This window comes from Puntigrus tetrazona, chromosome 20 (assembly GCF_018831695.1).
Source record: "Puntigrus tetrazona isolate hp1 chromosome 20, ASM1883169v1, whole genome shotgun sequence".
NCBI classification, from domain to species: Eukaryota; Metazoa; Chordata; class Actinopteri; order Cypriniformes; family Cyprinidae; genus Puntigrus; species Puntigrus tetrazona.
Genome location: NC_056718.1, coordinates 15,871,420 through 15,894,480, shown reverse-complemented (window position 1 = coordinate 15,894,480; position 23,061 = coordinate 15,871,420). Strand labels below are relative to the sequence as shown.

At 39.9% G+C, this 23,061-nt stretch overlaps 1 pseudogene; it reads right to left on the bottom strand.

Annotated features, from left to right (window-relative positions):
- Window positions 1-11,758, bottom strand: part of LOC122324516 — a 307,667-nt pseudogene extending 295,909 nt beyond the window's left edge.
- Between the last annotated feature and the right edge of the window lie 11,303 nt (window positions 11,759-23,061).

The following is a 23,061-nucleotide window of genomic DNA, read 5'->3' as shown; positions in this document are numbered from 1 at the left end:
ATACATTTTTGTATTCTACAGATTTTTGCAAATATATTGTAGTAGGTCATATGTGTTTCCTATGCAAGCTGAACAGAGCATACACACTATATATTACAGAAACAGTGAGAGCAGCATGTTAGTATGCTACATCCTCCTTTTGTCTGCTGGAGAATAAAATCCGATGGTCAGTGTTTGAAAATGTTTGGCTGCTCAATACGGTGGTATATTTAGTCAAGAGCTTCAAAGAGTCTAGACTTCTGCTCTACCTTATCAGTCGGCGTGACTCACTCGGTGTGAATGCGACGTGTAATGCAAATTTGTGTGTGTATGTGTGTGCACATGTAATGCAGATGCCTGCAAAGAGTCTAGCCAGAATTCCAATCACCGCACAGAGTGGAGAGTGTGGGCTGCCTGCATTTTCCAGTCCTCATTTAGAATCAGAGCACATGCACAGTAGAGCTTCTTCATTATTAGCTACATGACTAGCCACGAAGCCATAGGTTATAAGCAGAATGTGAGCGAGAAAACTGGATCAGCCTGAAATCACAACTACATCAGCGGCCCCTAATTGCGGTATTTTGAGAAGAACGCTTCTCATGCGCTCAAAACACAGACTGGCACATTTCCTGCTTTGAGACGGCACCGAGCTCTGAGGACGTTTCTCGTAAGTTTCTAATTTAAGTACTAATGGAAACGCCTCGATCTGCCAGATGCAGCTAATCTACAAATGGCCTCGAGTTGAGGGCTCTCAGAGTCTGACTCAACCCATATAGTGCATGGCATGGATGTGATCCACAAAGACACTCGGCGCGCTAAACAATGAAACAAACCCATCTTCCATCCTGATGCACTCTATCGCATCCTCATCAAAGGTAAGGCTGGAGAACAATGCCTCCCTCTCCATCTCATCTCTCTCTCTCGCTTTACCTCTCTGACTCCTGACTCTCTCTCTCTCTGGGGCCTCATTCTATTCCATCAGGCAGAGAAGAGCTTTAATTGCCCCTGCCATTCTCGAGGCTTGCTTATGGAGAGAGAAACCCGTGCCATCAGGTCTTAATGATGCCTGGCAACCGCAAGTGGGATCCAACCTAACACGCCGCCAATGGCAACGGAGGCACCAGAAGTCCTCTCTCCCAGCGACGGAAAGGCGAATGCTTCCTGAGACTTCACGCCCTCAGAGAGTGAGGAGCAGTTCAGCGGAAAATAGCTTTTGGCCCTCATTCGACAACCTGCTGGTGCCAGGCCCGGAGGAGATGTGGGCACCCAGACTGCCAGAATCGTCTGACAGGAAGAAATCGCATGTTACCCATCAGATTATACCAGCGATGACTAGCTGAGAGCTAATGGATGCAGTCAAATGTGTTCGGTTTTTCCAGTATCTCTTATTCTAGGATTTGCAGAAGATGTGTCCTAATTTCACCTAGAATTTCTGTCGATTTATTTAAAGTCTATTTAATAATTACACTCAAAAAGAAAAATCAGATACAGTAGTCTAAGCATTTTCCCAAATTAAAGCACAAACCTCGATTAAACACAGCACAAATGCCATCCCATGACACATAACGGAGGTGAAAATGTCATGATGAACTTTGCAGCGCTTAGCTTGTTCACAATGCGGGGCACCTTGCAGCTTGATCTGGCCGCTTTCACCATACCTGCTAATTACATCTCCTCCTCTACACTACAGCAGCCCGCTGGGCTCCACCACGCCTACCTCTGCAGCTGGCGTGTTCTCGCACGCTTGGGATAGAGAACAGCCCGCCAGTTCTTACACGAGATAGGTGTATTTCACACACAAACACATGTAGTCGTGCACAGAGAGCTGAAAAAGAAACTATGCCAAAGAGCGCCAAAGAGGTTTGTGAAGCTAAACGCGCCATTCGATTTTTAAAGCCACTGACAATTCAAGGCAACGCTTCCAAAACCTATTGAGCTGCCTACGAAGGCTGCATTTTAATCCTAGAAGCATTCCAAAAAGTAGATTTATTTTCACCACATTTTGCGGAGCAGTCCCGTAATACATTGCGCATGTTTATGCAGAAAGTCATGCCAGAACGACCGCATTTAGGAGTTCTTGAAAATTTGCCATATTTACCTAGTTGCTTTCTAAGAGTCCAGACTTCTGAATCTGTTTGAGACCCAGATGCCGTGATGCGTGACGTCCAGGTTTAACAAGACAACTGAGGCCATGTGTCAATTACAGTGAGACAAAATTGATATTTGTTACAATAAGATGAATTTGCGTTTGCAGTTATATAGATATTTTTTCACTGATGAAAAGACAAATATATTTTGTTTTACTGCAAGTATGATTTCTGAAGCTAATTTGCAAGCTAGGCAACCCTTTTTTCAACATGCCACGATTCAAAAGTTGGGAAAGTACCGAAAAGCTTCACACTTCATACTGTCACTTCATTAATGCAAACTGTAAAAGATTTGTTCCCTAATGAAAAATAAATATACTAAATCCATTTGAAATACATTTATGTCATGCTAAGTATACTACAAATATAGTTACATACTTAAAGTTCGCTAAACTTTTTTTTTACTTTAACTTTAATTGAGCGAAAATAAAGACATACTGATGTATATTTACATACATAAAACACATTTTAGGCTTAATGTCAAGAAATGTGCATTGTGCACAAGTAGTACTGCAAATAAAGATTAATTATAATTTTTATATTAGTAAGTCTCAAGCAATATGTCAGTAAATATGTCAGTAAAGATTAGATTTATATTTAGTATGAAATATATACAATTTGAACATTTTAGTTGGCTATCATCGTGTTCATAAATAAACGTTCACACATAAATTCATACTCTAACAAACTAATTTATTTAAAGTCACAAAGACATTTTTTACATCAACACGTGCCTCAACGAAATTCCGGAATCATATTCCGAGTTACAAATTTCCCAAAGTGACTTCCTGTAATCGTTCAAATGCTGGAAAAATCGAAAATATGTTTTCCTGAATCCGACGGAAAAGCTGAATGCAGCTGAAACAACCGTGAGGGAAAAAGTTGAGATGGATTAGATGAAGTGACGCATATTTTGATTAGAAATAGAAATGATTCAAAACTGAAAAGTCGCAGTTTTGTCTATATTTTTTTAGACTATTCATTAGCCTTGCCTGTGTTAAAATCAACCGTGTGTCGAGTCTCTTGTACAGTTGAATCTCTGTGCATATAGCACCATCTACACAGTATTTCAAACCACTAGCTTACAGTCAAGGTGCCTATCTAAGCAGTAGGCAGTGAGTAGGTTTTGGAACAGAGCTTTAGCTTTTATCAGCTCACAACCATCCGAACCACACGAGAGCCTGACATCTATAACCAAACCCATACTGCTGTCCAAAGCGCTCTTTGTCAACTAATGAGTCTTTCCAGACTCGGTTCATCGCACATCTGTCCAAAAGCGTACGGGTACTAATTCTCCCCGTCTTTATGAGCTCGGTGCAGTGGCGGAATGTGATTAGTTATATGTTGCATTGGGCTCTGTCTCCAGCTTTGTCACCAGCGAATTCTAATCAGTGAGGCAAATCAGCGCGGATTGAGCCGAGATGGAGAGGAAATATGATTTTAATCAGCATGCAGCGCTCGTGCTCCTGTCTGTCTCATTCACAACGCATTCAGAGACGGAGAAACCATGGAGCAATCAGCCAGACCTCCGCTGCGTCCTATCGAGAAGGACGTGCTTTAATTACCACCAGCCAAGGCTCCCTTTCTCTCTCTCTCTCTCTTTCCTTGTCCCTCTCTCTCTCTCTCTCTCTCTCTCCCGCTTCCCTAAAATGAATAATTGCAATAATGAGCCATTTTCATCTAGCTCTCCTTTACCAAAGGATGACAAAAATTACTCATCTTGTTAAAAACCCATATCTACCGCAACGTTTATGTGGAAAAGGGAATATGATGTTGTTCGTTGTGCTTCGAGCCGTGCGCAGGCTGTGTACTGTAGGCACATTTGGCCCTAATGAATAATTAGCAGTGTGTTTTAGCTGAGTCACTGTGCTGGAGGGCCTGCACTGGACTCTAATGGAGGTGTTGCCTCACGTCTTCCATCACAGGACTGTCCCCAGTGAGCCAATTGCATAGCAGCCTGTGTGAGGCACGGCGGAGTGTGTGCGTGAGCGCGCGTGTGTTAAAAATAACAGCTCTCCCACTTCATGACTCATTCTATGAGCTCTCTGTCCGACACTCCCAAACAGTGTCTGGAAAGAAACCCTAGAGCCAACTCCTTAATTTACTGACTGGTCATTCCTTACCATCTTTATGTGTGTGCTTGCCGCTATAATGCTCTATATAAATATCCCCATAGTTAGTTTGTATAGGCAAGATACGATGCTCCACTGACGCTTCGTGCCAGCCCTGTTATATGATGTTGTTATGTAACTTTTCACAGGGCTGGTCGACAATGACAACCGAAGGTGAGAACGACAGATGGAACACAGATGCCACCAGTGCGTATATGATTTACTCCAGACTAGAGACCGGACAAACTGTGGCAGACTAGCAAAACTGCTAAAATCCATAATTTCAGACCTGTTTGCAAAATATCGGGACGAAGAGAGCAGCGCTATTGATCCTGGACACCATTAAACGCACATACGTCATGAAAAAATCATCTTATTAATCTTAAAATTGCCATCTTTTCCTCCATAATGCCATGTAGATGGTGAAATGGATTCTAAAAGTTGGTTCTCGGACTTGGTTCTATCCTTCGCTTGTTGACTGGATGGAGGAAAATCGATTTAGCACATTTTAATTAAAAATAAGGTAAAACACTAAAAAGATTAACAATTCACATGCATTTAGAAAGTACATTTTTGGTTTAAGTTGAATTTAATTACCGCATCGGCAAATTGTTTTAAGCATAAATTTAACTAAACCAATAAGTTTTTTTTGTAAGAGAAAATCAAAAAAGGAGATTTGCAAATAAGGAAAGAAAAAGAAACTAGAAAATACTTCTTAATATCCCATGTGATTTTGTTAAAAGTAATTTGATCTTGTCTAAGGATGTTTAGATATTTTTCCAGGAAAACGAGACAAAAATACTGATTGATTGAGCACAACGATTTTTTTTTTTTTTTTTTTGCAGTGCACAATAGGAAGCATGACTGATTATATAAACATTAAAAAGCAATTAAGACGGTGCTTTCACAAAAATACATCCTTCTGTCATCTTCTAGGAATTCAAGAGCCGTATCTTCATCCGATGCCAAGGCAGCAGAACCTGTTCACCTCTTTAGAATGCTTTGTATTCTGTTAACACACTCCTGCAACAACAACCCCGGCAACCCGTGTCTATGTCTGCAGACGCAAAATACCCACTCATGCCCATTTGAGCTCTCTAATGTACTCCATCCTCCTTTCTTTTTAGAACAACACATAAAGTAAAAAGACTGAGCAGAAACCAGATGATCTCTTAAGAGCTGAACTCGTGTAATCACCCCAGATTAGTTATTAAGGAAAATGCCCCCGCTGCACAAACACACACAAAAGGAATCCTTTTCACATTCAAAAAGAAAGATGATGAGGCCCCTCCATTTACTCCCCCCTCCCTTCCACGGGTCTGCAAATGCAACAGGAAATAGGCCTCCATATGTGGCCCTAGCTCATGTTGTGAGATGCTCTCACCGATTGGAGTGAATCATCGCCATTATCGGATAGCCGCGTGTATGCGTATGCGCTTTCAACACACAGACTCGATAGCTTTCTGAGTCATTGTGCATATATGGGCGAATCAGGTCAGTACTGATTTGGAGAGTGGATGCAGTCTGTGGGGACGAGGACCTATGGAGTTTATACACCAGTGCTTGTTTTCGATGGCTGCCACCAGCTTACAAATTCTTGATGATCGGATTCACTTGTAGAATTGGATTCGATGATTCAAGGAGTCTTGGATATGGCTGAGAATGACTGACTCTGTATTTGTACAGAGAACAAAGGTGCATCCCGATTTTTACTATTCAATGCCGTTTTCTACAAATAGTGTATTCAGATTTTACATTTCAAGTGCACTGATGATAGACATTTAAATGGAAAAGAAATTGTGGAACATTGGGCGATTCATGCATGCAACATGAAATCTTCAAAAATTCATACATTAGTACATAGTGCGTAGTGTATATTACATAATTCGGGGGGAAACTCAAGTCTAAAACTTCCTTCTCTCTCTTTATTTTGTTACTCTCAGATAAATACTGCTATGGATAAATGGCACCTCTCTGCAAATCATTCTGGTTCAGTTTTAAATTAGACAACCAGCACCAAATTTTTAAAGCTGTAGCCCGTAACTTCGCTGCTCTAGCGGTTAATAAACAGAGCTGCGTGCGTCTTGCGGAGGATTTGTAGCTGGAGTCTCTTCTCTCTGTTAATGTCAGGTACGGGGCTACTCCGCAGCGGTACCTACCCAAACCATAGTGAATGAGGACAAGCCAAAAACACGGTTTGGAAAATGGATTCATGGTGTACTCGCTTATTATATAAATGTACTCAATTTTGAATACCAAAAAAGTTACAGACTGCAGATTTAATGTTTAATATAATCTAGATAAAATTTTAATTTACCCTATGTAGTATAGTTTTTATTATTATTATTATTATATAATTTTTTTAAACTATTCAACAAAATAGAAAATGTTTATAAACCTATTAAAATACTTGATTCTGATTCTGGTGAATCGTGGCGTCAACAGTCAGATATTTTGTAATATTCTCCGACGTCCATAGCAATGTTAAATATTAAACCAGTTATATAGAAAACTGAACCTGGCATTACAGTACTCTCGTATCATCTCTTGTTGAATATAAATACAAATGCATTACGCAAAACCTGCTTCTCAGTTATCAGCTGCAGTGAAAAGGAAAGCCTCTGAACAGATCTGCACAAATGAACCCCACTGTTTTTCGAAATGACTTTATGAATATGACCCCTGAGCAAACAGATAGTCCCCTCCCCATCCCATGCCATTGGTTGAGTCAGCATTTATGTGTCAGACAAAACGCCTCAGTTATAGTTTTTAGTTTAAGTTTTAGAGTATTTTTGAGTAGCCTTATACATTTAGAGTTGCATAATTATATGTTCAGATTAATTTTATTACTCAATTATTGCTTTCCTTCTTCTTTTCTTTTACCCGTTATTGTTTTTTTGAAAATTACATTTTGCAACTATATTATGTCATTTAAAACCACCACAGTCCTAATTTAGCCTGATACACTGCTGGGCTGCAGATGTTTACAAGGGGAGAGAGGTAAAGCTGGATTTGTTTACACTGCATGCCTGCTGATCCTGAATCCAGGGATCTAACCTGGGCTGCCCCTGAATGTTTTATTCACCTCCACAGAAATCTCTCATTCCCTGTGTTTGGCTGTCTCAGTCTTCTTTTTTCTTTCTTTCTTTCTCTCTCTCTCTCTCTCTCTCTCTCTCTCTCTCTCTCTCTCTCTCTCTCTCTCTCTCTCTATTTTTCTCTCTCTCTCTCCTCTCTCTTAACTCAACTAGGTCACAGCAGCATCTAATGTAGATCAGGGCTTCCCATGAAAATGGCAACAGAATAATCTAAGAGAGTGTTGTAGCCTTCATATACAATAACTTGTTTGAATACGATGAACTCTCCTAAGAATGACAAATAGCAGAGATAACCTCTATACAACGACCTATGTGTGTGTGTGTATATATATATATATATATATATATATATATATATATATATATATATATATAATCCACCAATTATTCATAATACAACTGTTGATTCAGAGCTACATTACACTTTCTCAGTGCCTACATCAGTCCTTCCATCTTTTCTGTACTGAATTCTGTTGGGCACAGAGACAATTTACTAGTGAAAAAGTTGGAAAATGTAAAATTGGATTTCTGTTCTTAGAATAAAAGATGTTTTTCAATTCAAGCGCAAGACTATTACTAATGCTTTTCAAGCATTCAATATAGTGACACTTTGCCATTCACCGCCGCAGTCTGCAAAGGATAGGTGTTGATGCTAAATCTTTACTTTCACGTCTGTTTAGAGTATTCAGAAAGCAAATATATGAGACACATATATTTACATTGGCTGAATATGAAACATTTGTTCTCAAATATGTTTTAATTTCTTTCTTTAAAATTGAATTATACTTTTAATTACATTTACTTCCTTTTTCGTTGCATTTTTTATATGAATTACAAAAATAAATTTGCATACAAACCGATGAATGAGGGTTCAAAAAATATCCTTATGCTTTGTTATTATGCCGTCGTCATCACAAACCACTGCAGAGTGAATCATATGCTCACTAGCACCAAAATCATTGATTCAGCCCAAAATTCCCATATAAATATTCATACTCTGAAAAAAAAGAAGCAATTGAGATATTGTGGTTCTTCAGTCTTAATGAGCATGGTGTGAACACTGAATGGCCCGCTGGGTGTGTATGTGTGTGTCCATGCTCATCAGTTAATAAAAGCCTGTCTGTCAGCCCGACAACATTCCTGTAGCACCACATGATTCAGCAAAACTCCACCATTAAAACCTTCAGAGCTACTTAACCTTTCTGCAAACTTTTTGGTACTGAACACGGTAGATTATGAATGCATTATTAAACGGCTTGGTTAGTGTCATGCTAACACCAAGAAGCTCAAGAGTTTCACTCCAGCTTGAAGTAACATCTGCTGGAACCAAAGGGGAATTGAAAAGAGTTTGGCAGAGCATGGCACGAGTTTGATAGGTAAGAATGAGAAAATCTCACTCACGTTGATAGCATAAGCACTGACTAGCGTTGTCTGATGGTATAGGACTACGTATAACAGAGAGAGCAATTACACGCACAATCTTACGCCAGTTATGCTAACTAACCTAACACGTATATTTTTGCAATATACATCAAATGTCTGTTCACATCCAAAAAAGCTATAAAAATCAGATTTTTATAACAAGCCGGTTGTATATATAAACACTCTCATTGTGCATTGTTAGAATTGTGATGACATTATTATGACTAGAATGCGATTCTCGCTTGGATGGCTCTGGCATTTTAATGAACGTAACGCAAAAATCTGCACAGGTACTGTTGAAGTATCACTTTAAAAATATTAAAACTAGTCAGTCATTTCTCAAAACACAAACTCGGTAAAAAAAAAAAAAAAAAGCCACAGACAAAATGAGAAAAACGTATAAGCATAAGTAAATGGGGTCAGGATAATGTGCATGTACGTTAAATGTATTATGCACGTAAATGAAATCTATCTAATTTTGTTCTTTCCCAAGCTGCCTTCACCAACGATGCTATTTTTATCCGAGCCATTGCCACACATCAGACACAGTGGTTAGTGTTTGTGTGTGTGTGTGTGTGTGTGTGTGTGTGTGTGTGTGTATGGGGTGGTTAAGGGGTGGTGGGGGTTGGTTGGCGACTCATTAAACCTGTAAGATTGTGAAATGGGCAAGGTTTCTCTCTCGGTTTCCTTCTCCCTCTGCTTTTCTCACTGTCTTTCTCTTTCTCAGCGTGTAAATGGCTCACCGAAGCAAGGAAACCCTCTGGGGTCATGGAGCTTCCAGCCAGACAAATCACATCTTCTCCTGAGGACCCTTTCTTCTCCTCAAACCCGAGCTTACCCTCAGCCTGCTCAGGTTCTGATCCTAAATGCGGCACTTTGCTGACAGAAATGCGCACGAGTAGGGCCGCTTTAAATGGGAATTTCTCTACTGATCTAATGTCATCTCTGGTAGTTAGCCAGTTAGTTCCCCAAACCAAAACGGGAGCTAAAAGAAAAAACAAGAACACAAGGAAGAAATGAAAAGAAAAGCAGAAACGCAGTATAGAAGTCGCACTGAAAGTCTATATGTCACTGTCGTATAAGCATTTCTAAGAATGTTGCTAAGATAAAGTTAACTTAACCAACAAGCATTCTTATCTATAGTCATGAGCTCATATACAGTATTCATAAGTGTGACAGCTCTCTCCTGAACTCCTGCTGAGACGTCTCACTGCTGATCCGAGATCAGAACCTCCCACTTGAACTTCTCCTGAGCTATTATTATGACTAGATATGACTGCTTTCTGATCAGTTGAAAAGGGCAAGTGCAACAACACCCCCAGTCAACAATATCACCCTTCATTGCATAAACATGTGTTCAGATGCTTGTACATATGAATAATGCACAAAGTCTTCTCTAAAACTATACTCCATCACTGATGCAGATATGCGTTGCCGTCTATCATTGTGTGAGATCTGCACAGCAGATAATCTACATTCATTTACATTAATGCATTTAGCAGGTGCTTTTATCTAAAGTGTCTTTAAAAGTTTTAATTAGGATGAAATCTTACAACAAGCAAATAAGAATGATTCTTATTATTTTAAAATAATACTTGAATTATTATATTTCATTTGAATATTAATTGGTTTTATGATAATAACTAAACAAAACATTAAAACATTATTTATTATCATAAACATTATATGTGTAATTGTTACATTTAAGTGATAGAAACAATAATATAAAGTTTTTTTCCTAGAAATTTATAGTGTTAATAATAATGGAAATAAAGTTAATCATTATAAATAAGAAATAAGAAATAGCAGCTATAATAATACTACTACTACTAATAATAATTTATTGCCTTTTTAACTATTTTGTTGTTTGATCATATTTTAATTCAGGAAACAAATACTAACTTTCTATGATGGAAGTCAATGATAATAATAATAATAATAATAATAATAATAATAATAATAATATAATAATAATAATAATATTATTATTATTATTATTACATGTTTGAATCACGGAAAAGAAAAAACTAACTCTTCATGATGGAAGTCCAGTGCATGCCTAATTAAATCTCCTTATGGTGTGTCACTGGTTGACATTATATAACATATTATACTGTATATAATATATTCAGACCTATAGGTTGCATTATAAGTGGCTGTTTAATGAGCCTTAACTGTACAAGCAACACTTCTCTTCTCTTTGTTCCACAGGTAAATCTACAACAGCCCCATCCAGCAAAGCCCTGCCGCAACTCACATTCAACTTCATAATCACTCAACTTTCGGAGTCACACAGTCATTCTGCTTAGGTGAAAATGTGCTCCTTTTTTGCTCCGAAACATGCACAGTTAGCCAAAATGGAATAGCATTCCAAATCACGATTTGCTTGAAAGTATTACATAAGAATAAACTGTCAGGCTTTGGTGAAAATACATTTTTGGACGCTAATTATTGAGTGTCATGCGTATATGGAGTTGGGAACAACCACTAGTCGGTCAGATAGCTATAGCATTGCAGTTCGAAAGGCGAAGAGGTAGCGGAGCTTACTTTGTCAGACAGCTACTCTGCAGCCCTGTGTGTTGGAATGCAAAAGTGATGTCTTCATGAACGCATTAGAATGTCTTCTTCTCTCAAACACACACACACAGGCAGTCAAACATGCACACTCCTTGTTCGTAAAGGAACATAGATTATGAGGCCACGACATGCCAGCATGGCAAAACAAGAAGAACAAGAAGTAAACAAAGTGAAACCTACTGAAATGGCGACACTGTCTTTCTCTCTCCCTCTCTCTGTCTCCTCTCACACCGTAGGTCTGAAAGTCTGCACCCGTCTTTCTCTTTTTCTCTTTAAAACGCTTTATTTGTCCCTCAACGCACACTCTTTCACTTCTCTCCTCTGTTCTCCTGAGCTTTCTTTGTCTGAGCTCGGTATTCCGCCAGCACTTGGAGAGATGGAGGGAGAGAGAGTGGAGAAGCAGGGAACTGCAGCCGCTCTGGAGAGGCAGTAGAAAGAGCGGGAGAGCGAGAGAGAGAGAGAGAGGAAGGGAGGGAGGGAGAGACACAGACAGACAGGGAGGAGGGGAGTGAGAGAGTTTGAGCGTAGGGAGGGAGCTGTGAGCAGAATGTGTGAGGCGGTAGAGAGAGAAGCGTGTGAGCCGGTCTCCAGAAGCGACGCGACACTGCAGCAGCAGCGAGTGTAGAGCATGCAGAGCCAGACTTACCCACCTCTTCTGACCGACAGACAGACAAACAGACAGCATGGACCCTCGGCTTAGGAGACGCACAGGCTGCTGGGCCAAAACACAAAAGGAAGATGGAACTGTATCACAAAATAAATAAAGCCGGTCTGCCCGAAGCCTGAGAACAAAGGGCAGGCTGCAAATGTATAACCTTAATCAGTGTCTCCCATATTAATTCAGCAGTAGACAGTCTGTTTCTAGTCACTCCCTGCTCTGCTTTCCCCACAGACTACAGAGTCTACAAAGCCATATGAGCGTGATAGCGTGTGCAGCAGTGTGGGTGTCTGTATTTGATATAGAATATGAATTATGTGCCAGTAAAATGTGCCTCATTGAAAATTAAGCAAACACTGTGGTATACAACGTCTACGTCTGCTTTAAATCCCTGCTGACAATGGCTTCATTTACGAACACTTTCAATAAAATCTCAATTGATTTAGCTGGGTTCTATTTTTAATCAAAAACCAAGACGAAAAGGATGAGCATGAAATTCCAGTGCTTTTCGAAAGTGCTCAACCACTATGACTTTGGTTTTAAAAGCATTTTAGGACAACCGACATTGTTATCTCTCTCTTTTTGCAGAATCTGGAGATCCCCGAGCGCTGAAGCACAAACGGACAGCGCCTGGTGCTGAAACAAGGGGGAACACTGGACAGCTCCTGGTGCTGAAATGAAAAACATACTGGACAGCTCCTGGTGCTGAAATAAAGCAGTGATTGCAGTTCATCTCAGATTTTTTTCCTCCCCAGACTTCTCTCCACCCATGCAAGCAAACCCCACAAAAACAAGGCAGCCTGGTTGCCTCTCGACGGCGTGGCGCATATAATGGCAGCTGTCTTGGAAATGCCTCCCTAATCACGTTAATAGGTTTAATCAGTGAATTAGCAGCAGGAAAATGTCAGAGTGGCCAACAGAAAATGGAGAAGCTAATTAATGGAAAGGAGAGTGTCTAAAATGCCGGTGCTGGGGACAGGCGTGAAGGGTGCTGTTCCTCATGGGCATTGCTCGAGTGGGGCCGTCGGGAAACGCAACCCTGTGGCAATTACGCATACGAGAGCAGACTCCCATTAGATGAAATGCATATGTACTTGGCTGATATCCCAGAACTCATGTCTGCGCTTTGAGTATTCACGAGCAAGGCTAACCATTGTGACTATGAATGCACGTAGCCGGCTTTCTCAAAAGCGGGGAACACGCGACACGCGTCGTTCAATGTGCACGTGCCATAGTGGGTTTCTTAGAATGGCCTACGCCTTGTCTGCCTGAAAAAACAGACCGATCGATAGACTCCGAACGCAGTCGTGAGCTTACACACAAACTCGCGCACACACGCACGTTCGAATCACACCAATAATGAGGCTCTCGTAGCCGCAGTGCTTGGAGGAGCCTGTCTGGACCCTCAGATCCAACAGATCTCGACGTTCTGCAGGAGATGGGATCAGAAATCAAATTCTTAATCCTAAATCCGAGAAAATGAAAAACACTGCTCTAGGACCAGGAGAAACAGCCTTTGTGGTGGGAAATGAGGAGACAGGCGGAAAGAGGCAGGGGGAACGAGAGCAGCCTCTGCCACGGAGAGCAAGGGATTTGGGGGGTGGAGGGGGTCGGGGTGGGTGGAGGGAGGAAAGAGCGGTAATTAAAGGAGAAAGGCAGGGGAGGCTGGGAGGAGAGGAGACTGGAGGAGACATGTACACACGCACACACACATACACGCTAAGGGAAAGAGCTGAGGCAGCGAGGGAGAGGAACGGAGGGGTGCAGACATGTCTTCCCTAGTGGAAGAGACAAATGCATTGTGATAGGCTGGGAAGCCTCATAGGAGCTGATTTATTTCCACAGACGGTGTGTAGGGCTGTGACACACTCACGCACAGACACACACATACACATGGGCCTGCTCGCAGCGCGGCAGATCAACACATGCACAAAAATACATATATGAAGTATATGGGAAAACAACACTCGCATAACGAATATAAATTATCGGAGGCACGTAAAAATCAGCCTGTAACAAAGATGTAGATCTTCTACGGATCTGTTTTCACGATTCTTTCTCTTTCCTCTCGCCGTCTCCTTCATCATTAATCTCTCTGTAGGTCTCTGCCTCGCTTTCTCGCTCTCTCTCCTCGCTCGCTGCCAAAATTTGCTGTTGCAGAAGCGACAGAACGCGACCTTCCGTTCAGGCTGCGCCAAACGAGGAGCGCTCATCAGCCATGCAAATGAGTGTGCATTCATTAGCGCTGACAGATGGCCTGCTGGAGAGATGATGATGGAGGAGAGAGGAGGGAGCGTTTCTCACACTCATTTGCTGCAGAGAGGTGGAGAGAAAGGGTAGAGTGTGTCAGAGGTGTGAGGGGTTGGCTGAGGCAGGGTGGTTCAGATCCATTCAACGAACTGCCATCATCAGCTTTGGGTTCGGATACCATGTGACAGTGACAGGTGCTGGTCTTAGCATTCCATTGTATGTGCGTGTGTGTGTGTGTTCGGATATGTGTGTGAGTGTCTTCCTATGTCTGTTTCATCCACCATATTGTGTTTTTTTCTTACGATTATAGCTTGCGTTGGCTCGGTTATACTGTGAATGGTATTGGAGAAAGCATATGAAGCTTTGTAAACAGGAAGTGAATGTCAGACAGAACAAATTGTTGTCTTCTTTGTGGAAGTATGGAAAGTTTTTCTTTCAGTCTGTGTTGTTCTTATTTTAAGTGTACAGAATACATAGGAAATGCACACCCACGCACATTATATATAAGTATGTATACACACATACTGCATATGTAAATGTACACAGACAGTGACACAATGTTAACTACAGAGCTAATGGTAGGTGGATAGACAAACGGATGGATGGACGGATGGAAGGCCAGGGCAATAGACAGACAGACAGACAGGGAGGGAGGGATTGATGGATGGATGCATGGATGGATGGATGGATGGATGGATGGATGGATGGATGATGGATGGATGGATGGATGGATGGATGGATGGATGGATGATGGATGGATGGAAGGGCAGAGCAACAGACACACATGGATGGATGGATGGCAGAGCAGTACATAGGCATGTATGTACGGATGCAAAGATGAGTGGATGGATGGATGATGGATGGATGGGTAGAGCAGTATATAGACATGGAAGGATGGGTGTATGAATGGGAAAAGTAAAATATAGATATGCTAGATGGATAGGCAGAGCAATAGATAGGATGGATGGATAGACGGACAGACAGACAGACAGACAGACAGACAGACAGACAGACAGACAGACAGACAGACAGACAGACAGATAGATAGATAGATAGATAGATAGATAGATAGATAGATAGATAGATAGATAGACAGACAGATAAACACACACACACTCTTATGCCTGCACTATTGCCCTGCTTTTGTGCTACTGAACTTCATACATCAATCAGTGGTTTCATGAAAATTCAGAACAAGAGAGTTGGAGAAGACAACACCTCTGTGTGTGAGAGATCATGTTGTGTGTGTATATTGTGTGTGTGTGTGTGTGTGTGTGTGTGTGTGTGTGTACATGCCTCTGCTACCTCCCCGATCCAGGCGTGTTTGAAGGCTATGGCGGTGTGACCTACTTTAACTGCCTGACTTGAATAATGTATCTCGCGGAGACGGAGAGAGAGAGACAGAGATAGCGAAGAGGGGGCTAAGAGGCGTGAGAGAGGGAGTAAAATGAGTGCGAGAAAGAGGGAGAAAAGGAGCGCGAAAAAGAGAGCGAGAGAGAGAGAGAGGGAGAGGAAAAGGAAAGCAGAGAAACCCACAGCACGGTTTGTCATTCACACATCTCTGTCGATATGCCTCAGTGTCAACAAACAGTCTCCACCAGTGTGGAGTTAAAAGCAAAGCTGGAAAGAGCGAGAAAGAGAGAATGAGGCAGGGAGAGAAAGAAAGGGCGTTAGTGCAGGGTTCAGATATGAGAAGAAAGCCTAGGTCTTTAACAGTCTGCAGTGCTGCCGCTTAGCTGGAGAGGAGGGGAGGGGGGCACAGATGGTTCGCAAGCATCCTCATAAATGCTGCTTTATCCAGCACCTCCTTGTCACCTTTGTAACACAAATTCCTCTTCAAGTTCTCTACTGTAAAGACTTACATAGACTAGTATGAATTTCAAGGCTGGTCCAGGCTGGTCTTGCAGTAGGACTGTCATAGCTATACTGTTCGCTTTGTTGGTAAAGCAGGTTTACCACCAGCATTACCTTTCTGATGAAGATGATTGACCAAGGCACACCACAAACTGATAGTGATAGTTTTAAGGCAACAAAGCTGGCAACAACTATTTTATAGAAATAGAATAAATGGCTCTCATATCTGATACACAAAATTCTAAAACAACTATTTACATTACAATCTATCAGAACTTCACCCTACTTTTTGGCCATATAAATATTAGCAACTTCATCAAATAGCATATTTTTGCTCAATAATGCCCTCCTAATAAAAACAATGTTTTCTTCTACATACTCTCACAATATCACACTGCATGAGCCATACAACTTGATGTAACAATTATCATATTTCCATTATATTTAGATTTATATATAAATACATATATATATTTTACTTGTATTACACTACAAAAATAATTGTAAAAATAACTAATGTCTTGTGTTGCAGATAAAAAATATATCTAAAAGACCATAAAATAATAAAAAAAATTGTTCAGGATGCAACACTGCACAAGACATTTGGAGTAATTTGGATAAAAAACAAATCAGTAAATGCATCTTGTTTTAAGGATGTTTTTATTGTAAAACCAAGACTAATTTTAGGATTACAAATTTCTTCCCTGTCCACTATCCAAAACAAAACATATGCCGGTCGTTTCATAAGACCTGGAGTAAGAAAGACAACACTCTCTTATCGCTTGTGTTAGTTGTACATTTAACCTGTTTTGCAAAATGTACAAAAAAGGAAAGCATTTTGCATAAAGCCTGGAGCATATATTTAATTTAACCTTAAGCTCTCAAGCCCCTCCCTGTGTCTGTCTGCTATGTGTGAAGAAGGTTTAAGCAGCACCATGGAGTCTCATTCAGTAGCCATATGTGCTCAAATAATGTAGGTGCACACTGACTAATACATGCGGTGGCTAATTTGATAATTGCGGTAATGCCGCTGACTCAGTCTGTTGATTGTGTGTGAGATTCTTGCCCACGGTGTTTAGAGGTGAATGAAAGCAAGGTTAAAGAGCTCAAAATGACCCACGTCATCCGTCTGAAACCAAGAGTGCTAAAGGGTCTGTCTGCTTTTCTGGTGTTTATGATGATGTTTATGACAGTCTGAAAGCAGTGTTTCAAGCATTAAGTGTAAATTTAATTTAAAGGTGAAGTGCATCACTTTTCCATATAATAATTTAACATGCAGAGGTAGTTATATATAATCCAGCTATTTTTTTTTTTTTGCTCCAAACACTGGACTGATAAGATATTTAAAGTATTTAGAAAACCTATACAGAAACAAATATAAATATAGTATATTATATATGCATTTCTGTTTCTGTATAAAATTATGGGCTCAGTAGGGTTTATTAAAGTTCTGGGCAATGATTAGTTGTGATTAATCACATTTAAAATGAACATTTTTACAGTGTATACTGTGTGTGTGTATATATATATATATATATATATATATATATATATATATATATATATATACATATATATATATATATATATATATATATATATATATATATATATATATATATATATATATATATACACAAACGCATAAAATAGGTTATGTTAATATAATAATTTTTATATTATTTATATATATATATATATATATATATATATATATATATATTGAATATAATCAGACATTTAATACATGCAAATCTTTTCTAAATACATACTGCATATGTTATTTATATATACATAATAAATACACACAATACACAAACATATATTATGTACACTAAACATTTATTTTGGATGCTATTAATAACTAATCATTGCCCAGCACTATTATTATAATCAACATCATTAATATTATTAATTCAAATGTTTTATTTTTATTTAGAAAGGATGCAATAAATTGATTAAAAGTGCCTTTTACATTGTAAAAAATAAAATGATTAAATTTACCAATTTCCACAAAAGTAGCAACTAACAACTATTTGATACGAACTATTTCTTGACCACCAAATCAGCACATTACAATCATTCCTGAAGGATCATGTGATAACGAAGACTGGAGTAAGTTATTTTAAAATGAAATAATAATTTAAATTATTACTGTTATTACATCAAATCAATGCAGTCCTGATGAGAATCAGAGAAATTAAAATGTTTCTGACCTCCAATCGTTTTGTTGCCAGTAATGGATACAAATCTGCTGTAATATGCTCACTTCAGCTATTTTTCTATAACTTAGCATGCTGGAGCAAAATCTGCCATCTACAATCTTTCATTTCTTCCTTTAAGCTTGAATAAAATAAAGACCACGGAATGAATCTCCTGAACCACAATGCATCACGATCACTCTTTCAGCGGTAATGCAGCTTTTCAGCTGAAAACTCTTGTATGTAAACACTCGTCTGCAGTAATGTCAGTGGATTTATATCTGCGTGTGTTTCCCATCGAGGCAGTGACATGGATCACAGGGTCAGCAAAGCTCCTCGCCTGTGCTTCCATGCTGTGTGTGTCACTCAGTCTTAAAGTACCCACAATGCTCTGGGCTGAGGCATCTCTCGAGCCTCTGTGGAGGTCACCATCCCCAGCAAAGGTAGACCAGAGGACACGCTTCATCAGACGACCGTAAACTTCACTCCCTCCCCCGTCGGGAGTACCGGAGGAGGCTGAAGGGGAAGGTTGTTTTAAAGTGAAGAGGATTTTGGTGCATATGCATTCTGCTGTGTGGGAGATGAGAGTACGGCCTTTCCCAGCAGGCTTTAGATGCAGACAGAGCCCTCTGTCTCACACCCCCTCTGTACTCGTCTGAAAAGGGAAGGCAAGAGGAGAGAGTACAGGCTTGTCCTGACCCGCCTGGCTGTGCCAGTTGTGTGTTTGTGTACAACTTTATTGTTATGTTGGCGATACAATAGTGCTGCTCCGAAACCTAACTAGCGGCCTCTGTGCCTATTTCCTAGTGGAGAAGCAACACAAACAGTGCTCTGAACAATGGTTCAATAGAGTTTTATATTAGCATGTTGCTAAGCGGTGTAAATTGCTAATAGGCGTACACAGATATTGGTAAAAAAATTAATCTGTTTAATCTTCGTACATATAAGGAATATCTAAGCTAAATTATAATCAAAACATCTTTTTAGCCCATCCACCAGTTTTGGATCAATTTCCAGTATTTTTCCAGTGTTGTACTATTTTTTATATTTTCACTTTTCATTTTAACTTTAGTCAGTTTTTGTAATAAATTTTTATAATTTTAAGTTTAATTTAGCTTTCATTTATTTGTATTTTCAGTTTAAATTATACAAATTTTACTTCAAACTCAACTTCTAATTTTAATTTTTTAAGTTTAATTTTTATGTAATATTTTATTTCAGCTTCAATCAAATTTGACTTCCATTGTATTTTCGTCCTTACAAGTAAAGACAACGGGAACCGAACCTGCTTAGTTGAGTAAATGATGACAGAATGTTTTTTGTTAGATGGACTATTCTTTTAACAATAACAATATTTAACAATATTTTATTTCATATTATGTATATTTGCTATAAATATCATTTCAGTCTTTTATGCAAAGCATCGTAGCATAGCGATTCCACTTTAAAATTTGGCCTAAAGATGGTATCTTAGGCAGCAGCATAATTACGATGACCTTTTGAAAAAGACTTTGTGTCAGGAGAGTGCCTAGGAAGTTTTAAAAATGCCGTCTCCGTAGGCGGATCGCTATTTTTTGAAGTAAATATTTCTTTAAAAAAACATATAGACACAAATACACAAAACCTACGACGCACAAACTACAACAAACACACGTTGTTGCACTACCACGGCTCCGGTCCTTCATCATGCCGGAGATCACAGGGCTGAAGGTCTTGTCAGTCAACCTTCGATCAAAGCAAAGCCAGGCTCTCTACACGGCGCGCTCTCCCCTGCATCGATTTCCCTCTTTTTCATCTCGGCTGTGTGATGTTCGCTCAAGATAGGGCTGAGGTTTGGGACGGAGCCGCCTGCAGCAAAGCAGAGCTCGAGTTGGATAACACTGCGCTCTGCTGAGGAAGAATGGAAGAATGCTTAATAAAAGAACCATATCAAGTAATTGCTTTGTCTGTCCTCAAGGGGGCAGTAATGTTAGAATTCCTTTCTGTGAAATAGGAATCAACCGAGTGAAAGAGACTTGAATATTTATACAGGCATGAACACACAGTCGCACACACCGCGATGCATTTGGAGGTTTAGAACAATGGGAACAGAAAAGAGGATATTTAGGAGAGAGAGAGAAAGAGAGAGAGAGTGAGATTGCTGGTTGAGTGAGCTGATAAATGAGAAGCCAGGCTGAATGAGGGATGTGCATGGCTGGCTGGCTGCTACTGCTGCTGCTGTGTGAGACTCAGCCTACACCGGCAGAATGTAAAGCAGCAGCAGGCACACTGGGGTGCAGCGGCTGTCCCAGCCCCCTACAGGCACGAACACAAACACACACACACACATCACTTTCCCTCACATTCTCTGCTTCCTCCTCTCTTTTGCTCATTGGAACAGGATTGAAAGAGTGAAATGATCAAAAACAGTGCAAGCTGAATAATTGCACGAAATGCTGTAGAACTACGGCGTCGAACGATGGGAAGCCATTAAGGAAAGATTTCAGAAATAACGGGTAACTCGAAATGCTTTTTCCTCTGAAGGCTTTTCTCATCTTGGACAGTCCGTTGGGCTGAGAACTGGTAGATGAGAGCGGTGGCAAATAAACACTGGAAAACTGTTATCGGGGGTCCTAATGTGTGGATGGAAATAAGCAAAACACAAACAACATCTCGTAGCTCGGCTAGTTGTGGTATTAACACTGGATTGTCTAAAAATGCTGGCAAAATACAAAGTAATGCGCCCATTTAAAGTGAATTTCAAATTTTAATGCATTAAATTCCATGATCGGCCTGTTAAAACAAAGGTCATATTTTTAATGACATATAGACTGACAGATTGGATATACACATATTTGTATGTATGCATATATATATATATATATATATATATATATATATATATATATATATATATATATATATATATATATATATATATATATATATATGTTCAAACTTACACTATAAAGGTAAGGTAAGGTTGTTGTTTTTTATGTATTTGAAAATATATTTTATTAATGTGATGGTAAAGCTGGTTTCAGCGGCAATTACCCCAGTCTGTGTCACATAATCCTTTGGAAACATTCTAATATTCTGATAACAACTGCGCTATTTTAATATTTTTGTAATTTTTTTTAAGCTGACAAGAACAGCAATTATCTAAAATGTTCTTTTTTTGCTTTTGTAGTCTCCACTGTTACCTTCGATAAATGTAATGCTTTCTTGCTTAAAAATTTTTCATTAAATAATCCTATTGAGCCCACAGTTTTAAATGCCACTGTATATATACAGTTTACATTTTTAGGTATCTTTTGGATATACTGACTGGATAGCAAAATATAAATACCAACTAAGTCCACATGCACCATAATGCAATCTCAAATAAGATCTGTCTGGCGTGCTTTTCACTTGTGAACGATCTCTCTGAGCCTGCAGTGTTCCAGACAGTGCAAAGAAACCACTCTCAGCTGACCAAGAGGAAAGCACAAGAAAGGGGGAATAAGCTGGAGGGTCTCATTTGCCTTTACTGCTCTTACAGTGCTGTGGGCTCATTAAAAGCGCTGAGGATGCTCTGAAGACACGCACATTAAAGCCTGTGGAGTAACATTTCAAGACTGTGAAGCAGACAAAGTAGAAATACGAACGAACATGGCAAAACAGATTTATAGCAATGCAGATTTTAACTAGTTATGTGTCCTTGAGAGTCTTTTTACTGCGTGATAAAACTAAGGGGTGATAACTGGAATAAAACAAAGGTAAGCAGAGAGGAAAAAAGAGGGAGGGAGGGAGGGAAACAGAGAACAATATGAAGGTATGGCAGTATACTTGAAAACGCCTTTGGCCACACGCACAAATTCTAGTGTACAGGCGTCATTAAAAAAGTTAATTAATCTTAATTAACTTCTCCTTTGTCTCAGAGTTCTTTATTGCAGGCGGAATGATTTGCCTCACAAGGGGAAGAATTGGGCTCAGCCTAATGCCATAATCAGCGGTCTGCAGGAGGCGAGGCACTCACGCTGCTGATTGCTTTTTGACAGACTCGAGCTCTGACGTGCTGCTTTTCTTTTCTCCGCTCACCCCCCCCTTCCCCCTGTTTTCTGTTGTAGGAGCAATCTACATCATGCACAGTATGAAATGGAAGACGGCTAATCCAGAGCAGTGAAGAACTTAAGGTTTTGCAGAAGAGGGTATTTTTGTCAAGCCCTCCGCCACTTTGTTCACTGTGCCAACGGGCAGCTCTCTGTGTCCGTTTAACAGGGATAAGTGTGTGTGGACTGGAACGGGTTTGCGTCCATGCATGCATGAGAGACAAACAGAAAGAGGACGAGAGAGAGAGAGAGAGAGAGAGAGAGAATCCAACTCTCTTCTCATCCTCTCTCGTCATAATTGTTTGAGAGCCGGCTATGATGAGACGTGCGGTGAATCGCAACTCAGTCTATCACCCACAAACAAACAAGAAAGCAAAGAAGAACAAAGACCTTCTCCTCGGTTACACAATGCAGCAAAGCTTGATGGTTTCTAAGCCCATAAGTGCTAAAGCTACTGAAACTGTTATTATTATTATACTATCAGCTGAGCGTCCAAACATTCAGGCCTCAGGATATACCCTGGTTGTCAAGACGCTGAATAATTCAGTGCTGAGAAAGCAAAACCAGTTACATCAGCATAAACGGCGATGCTAGTTCAAGCAGGATTGTGCTTCATAACTAGCTAGACCGACTATCAACTATACTGTAGATTATATATCTAGCTAAAATCATTCTGTTAGAATGGTGCAGCGAGCAA